A 5,846-nucleotide genomic window follows, 5' to 3' on the forward strand; every position below is an offset into this window, starting at 1 on the left:
GTAGGGTCTCAAACTACAGGTATTCAGTTTACGATTAAGGAAGATTTCTTAGCAGAAACGAGACAAGACGGGGCACCAGGGTAAAACCCAAAAAGCTAAGATACGGTCCTTAATCGCGCTCGTTAAAAGGTCTGAAGGGTGTTTCACGATTCAGGGACTTACGCATAGTCTAATCAAACAAACAATAGTCAATAACTCTTTCGTGTAGTTTATTTATCAAAAGGGCAATCAAAAAGGGCACCGGAGCAGAAATGCGCACAGGTAAATCACAGGTGATGTTATATCAGATTTAACAGCAGATTTCATGCAGATAATGTTAAACCAGGGTTTTGCCTTTGATAATCAAACGTGTCTATGCTAATCTATATCAAAAAGAGGGAAAGTGAGAAGCTAAGGGAGGAGGAACAGCTGAGTTCTACCCAAATCACGCCACAAAAGAACCGCACACTGAAGTCTGCTTACGATTTTGTAGAACTCGGTCCGGCTGGTCCTTGTCCGCGGACGAGATCCGTGGCGAGGCAGCGGCGTGGAGCGGTGTGGCGGGCGAAGGCAGTGGCGTGCCGCGATATCCGTGACGCGGGGCGGCAGCGGTGGCGCGAGGCGGCGCGTGGAGCGGTGTGGCGGGCGAAGGCAGTGGCGTGCCGCGATGTCCGTGACGCGGGGCGGCAGCGGTGGCGCGAGGTGGCGCGTGGCGATGTCCGGGAGTTCCTTAGCGGTAGAACGCTTTAGCTGCGTGTTAGCTCCTCACGCGGCCTTTACTCAGATGAGAACGTAGCGCTGATCCACGTACACGGGGTAGATTACTTCAAAAATAGTAGAAGCGAAGTAGAAAAGAAAGTCTCTGTCCGGTTTAGCGCTTAAGCTTAGTTCCAGGTGTTTCCAGGTGTTTTCAGAGTTCAGGGGGGCGATGAGGCTGGCCTAGTCTTGTCGACCCACGTGGCGGACGCTTTGTTGAGACAAAGGAAAAGTAAACAGGCTGGTCCGTGGAGACGGCTTCAAAGAGATAGACAAAGGCTTGAACAAAAAAAAAGGAAGAAGAGAGCAAGAAGAGAAGAGAGGAGAAGAGAGCGTTCCAAGCTCGGAGCGTCTTTTTGTCACCTAGCGCCGCAGGGCACGCTGGGAGCGAAAGGGGCGGGCGCTACTGCGACGACACGTTAAACACTTTTGGCAGTTTGTGCACATTATTCCTTGAGGTAGATACATTTTACATCTTCTTTCACCTGTGATGGGCACTCGAGTTAAAGCATTGGGAATATAAAACCTTAAACAGTGGAAAAATACGTAACACAAGGTGAAACATGAGGTGTACGGAGTTGATTCGGACAAACATTCATGGCATAATCACATAAAACATAGTTTTCATCGGGGCGTCCTCCTGTAAGACTGTGGGGGAGAAGGTCTGTTATCGCCAAAGTCACAGCGGCTCCCTGCGGTGAGGGAGAGAGGGAGAAAGAAACCCCCCCAATGTTCAAAGAGAGATTTTCTGTTATCTGGCCGTGGAATGTCCATCTCCATTCCCCTACACTTGCAATGAGTTCAAATATAGGACAAACCCATTGTCAGGAGTGGGATTAGAACCCATTCCTCCACTTGTAGACCAAATTTGCTTACGCTTAGGTAGGAGTTTACCTTGACCCTGACACCTTGGACATTTCAGCGATGCTGACATTGAGCTCCCTTATCTCGAAGATAACGTTCCAAAAATCAGTACAAAGTAAATGCTTTGGCAACCTTACACTAGATGAAGTCTTTCCAATTATGTACAGTCCATATAAAGAGATGACTTTAACAGGTGATGAGAATTGAGTGAAATAGTTGAAATCTCATTATTACAGAGGGATTAATTCTTCTTCTTTCGGTTCCAACAGAAGAAAATTTATGACCAAGATTTCACGGGTTGTAATGGCAAGCAGTCCATAAAGCTTCAAATCAACTCCGCCCGACGTGGGGCTCGAACCCACGACCCCGAGATTAAGAGTCTCATGCTCTACCGACTGAGCTAGCCAGGCTGGCTGTCCAAAAGGCAAAAAAAGGTCATAATGAAAACCCAGAATTTTTCAGTACTAAGTCTGGTAAATTAATCTGTCACTTTAATTTCTCAGTGAGTGGTCACAATTACAGTATAAGACATATGATACAGTTCACTCTGAATGTACTCAATGCTTTGACAGTACAGCATCTACGTAGTAGATTGGCCATCACATCACAATTCATCATTGGAAGTAACACTTCATTTGAAATCTTAAGCCAATACGACAATTTTTCATCCATTGTCACACATTTGTGCTTGTAAATTAGGGTGTAAAAATGGCTTCCTTTCCAAAGGAAATATTTTTTTTTTGTCAGGAGTGGGATTTGAACCCACGCCTCCATTCAGAGACCAGAATCCCCTGTGGCGAGGAAGGATTTTACCTTGAGTCTGGCGCCTTAGACCGCTCGGCCATCCTGACACTTTATTTACGTGAACTGTGAGTATACAGAATCATATCCGTTATTACAGTAGCACAAATGACCGTACCTATACTTTGGTAAAAAAACACATCAAACTGCTGTCTCTTTTTAAAGGAGTTTGATGTGGTTGTTGTCACATCAAACTACTGCGTCCTTTAAAAGTCCACATCAAGCTAATGCTTCGTTTTAAAGTCTATTGCAATTGAGATGTCAGTCGAGAGCCGTAACAGCAGTAGTGCATCCAAGAAAGCTGTGTAGTGAATGGATATAGAACCTTTAGTGAAGCAGGAGCCAACAGGCTATTCACATCCTTGTGTAGGGTCTCAAACTACAGGTATTCAGTTTACGATTAAGGAAGATTTCTTAGCAGAAACGAGACAAGACGGGGCACCAGGGTAAAACCCAAAAAGCTAAGATACGGTCCTTAATCGCGCTCGTTAAAAGGTCTGAAGGGTGTTTCACGATTCAGGGACTTACGCATAGTCTAATCAAACAAACAATAGTCAATAACTCTTTCGTGTAGTTTATTTATCAAAAGGGCAATCAAAAAGGGCACCAGAGCAGAAATGCGCACAGGTAAATCACAGGTGATGTTATATCAGATTTAACAGCAGATTTCATGCAGATAATGTTAAACCAGGGTTTTGCCTTTGATAATCAAACGTGTCTATGCTAATCTATATCAAAAAGAGGGAAAGTGAGAAGCTAAGGGAGGAGGAACAGCTGAGTTCTACCCAAATCACGCCACAAAAGAACCGCACACTGAAGTCGGCTTACGATTTTGTAGAACTCGGTCCGGCTGGTCCTTGTCCGCGGACGAGATCCGTGGCGAGGCAGCGGCGTGGAGCGGTGTGGCGGGCGAAGGCAGTGGCGTGCCGCGATATCCGTGACGCGGGGCGGCAGCGGTGGCGCGAGGCGGCGCGTGGAGCGGTGTGGCGGGCGAAGGCAGTGGCGTGCCGCGATGTCCGTGACGCGGGGCGGCAGCGGTGGCGCGAGATGGCGCGTGGCGATGTCCGGGAGTTCCTTAGCGGTAGAACGCTTTAGCTGCGTGTTAGCTCCTCACGCGGCCTTTACTCAGATGAGAACGTAGCGCTGATCCACGTAAACGGCGTAGATTACTTCAAAAATAGTAGAAGCGAAGTAGAAAAGAAAGTCTCTGTCCGGTTTAGCGCTTAAGCTTAGTTCCAGGTGTTTCCAGGTGTTTTCAGAGTTCAGGGGGGCGATGAGGCTGGCCTAGTCTTGTCGACCCACGTGGCGGACGCTTTGTTGAGACAAAGGAAAAGTAAACAGGCTCGTCCGTGGAGACGGCTTCAAAGAGATAGACAAAGGCTTGAACAAAAAAAAAGGAAGAAGAGAGCAAGAAGAGAAGAGAGGAGAAGAGAGCGTTCCAAGCTCGGAGCGTCTTTTTGTCACCTAGCGCCGCAGGGCACGGTGGGAGCGAAAGGGGCGGGCGCTACTGCGACGACACGTTAAACACTTTTGGCAGTTTGTGCACATTATTCCTTGAGGTAGATACATTTTACATCTTCTTTCACCTGTGATGGGCACTCGAGTTAAAGCATTGGGAATATAAAACCTTAAACAGTGGAAAAATACGTAACACAAGGTGAAACATGAGGTGTACGGAGTTGATTCGGACAAACATTCATGGCATAATCACATAAAACATAGTTTTCATCGGGGCGTCCTCCTGTAAGACTGTGGGGGAGAAGGTCTGTTATCGCCAAAGTCACAGCGGCTCCCTGCGGTGAGGGAGAGAGGGAGAAAGAAACCCCCCCAATGTTCAAAGAGAGATTTTCTGTTATCTGGCCGTGGAATGTCCATCTCCATTCCCCTACACTTGCAATGAGGTCAAATATAGGACAAACCCATTGTCAGGAGTGGGATTAGAACCCATTCCTCCACTTGTAGACCAAATTTGCTTACGCTTAGGTAGGAGTTTACCTTGACCCTGACACCTTGGACATTTCAGCGATGCTGACATTGAGCTCCCTTATCTCGAAGATAACGTTCCAAAAATCAGTACAAAGTAAATGCTTTGGCAACCTTACACTAGATGAAGTCTTTCCATTTATGTAGAGTACATATAAAGAGATGACTTTAACAGGTGATGAGAATTGAGTGAAATAGTTGCAATCTCATTGTTACAGAGGGTTTAATTCTTCTTCTTTCGGTTCAAACAGAAGAAAATTTATGACCAAGATTTCAAGGGTTGTAATGGCAAGCAGTCCACTTTTTGATTCTCAGTTTGTTGGCAAGGAATGACTGATGTGGACCCATTTTGGATGAAAACCGTGTTTTGCGTTTGTGGAAATGAGCATCATGGAAGGATGTATGGGCTCTGTGGCGCAATGAGTCGCTAATGGTGAGAGAACATATTTGTTTTTTACAATGGAAAGTCTGCTCGCTTTACTATCTGATGAAAGGCACTGCTGAACGAGGTTCAATTGCCAAGTGTGCTTGAAAAAGTAAGCAAATACATCGGCATTATGTCAAATAACATTATCTTGCAATTTTTCCTCAATATCCAGATTAACTGCAGTATATTGAGTGCGCAATAAATTGGCGAGAGTCGATTGATTGAAAAACTTCCAGTTTTTTTATAGCTACATTGGTACAGGGGATTTAGCTTAAAGGTAGAAAGATTGATGCCCTCGCTCTCCATTAAACACAGTTGATTGGACAGGGGCTGAACTTTCGAATGTTGCTGGCTCGCTTTAAAAAAAAAAAAAGATATTGCGGCTTGTAGAGTCGCAATTATTATACCATGTGGGCTGTATGACTCTGTGGCGCAATTGGGCAGCGCGCTCTGCTGTTAACCGGGAGGTTGGTGGTTCGAGCCCACCCAGGGACGATTGGAAGAGCAATTGCAGGCAAAGTCTACGAGGTAAAATTGGTCAATGAATATCGACTAACAGGTTCGAGTAGCATTTTTGAAACGCAGGGTAAACTCCCAATGGATATGGAGTCCGTCGCCTTAACCGCTCGGCCACAACGATACGCTGATACACCGCCCCCTGTAAGTATTATCATTAGTAAGCCATGCCACCTCCCCGGCTTGACCTGCAGGTGTCGCAATTGCGCACGCGCCCGTTTTACTCTCTCTCTCTTTCTCTCTCTCTCTTTCTCTCTCTCTCTCTCTCTCTCTTTCTCTTTCTCTCTCTTTCACTCTACTTCTTCATCGTAAGGACATAATTTTTTTTTTTTTTTTTCATCCTTATTATTTAAAATAAAATAAAAATTGACACAATAGCATTTAAAAAAATATCTATATATTATTTTTCTCTTTTCGGCGTTGTCGCATTCTTTATTCAAAATAGTAGCGTGGCGGCGGCGGCGACCGACCGACCGACCGACACCCCTTTTACAAGCGAGCAACGCCATTATAGGCTTTC

At 45.7% G+C, this 5,846-nt stretch overlaps 2 non-coding genes across 2 annotated transcripts; both read right to left on the minus strand.

Annotated features, from left to right (window-relative positions):
* Window positions 1-1,936: 1,936 nt before the first annotated feature.
* On the minus strand, window positions 1,937-2,009 carry trnak-cuu (transfer RNA lysine (anticodon CUU)). Its single transcript has one exon. It is a non-coding gene; the product is annotated as a tRNA-Lys (tRNA).
* Window positions 2,010-2,340: 331 nt separating this feature from the next.
* On the minus strand, window positions 2,341-2,450 carry trnal-caa (transfer RNA leucine (anticodon CAA)). The gene is made up of 2 exons: window positions 2,413-2,450; window positions 2,341-2,386 (listed from the first exon to the last, which is right to left on the minus strand). It is a non-coding gene; the product is annotated as a tRNA-Leu (tRNA).
* Window positions 2,451-5,846: the final 3,396 nt, after the last annotated feature.

This window comes from Eucyclogobius newberryi, unplaced genomic scaffold, assembly GCF_026437365.1.
Source record: "Eucyclogobius newberryi isolate DKJ021-1_F unplaced genomic scaffold, fEucNew1.0.hap1 SCAF_83, whole genome shotgun sequence".
In the NCBI taxonomy this organism is placed as follows: domain Eukaryota; kingdom Metazoa; phylum Chordata; class Actinopteri; order Gobiiformes; family Gobiidae; genus Eucyclogobius; species Eucyclogobius newberryi.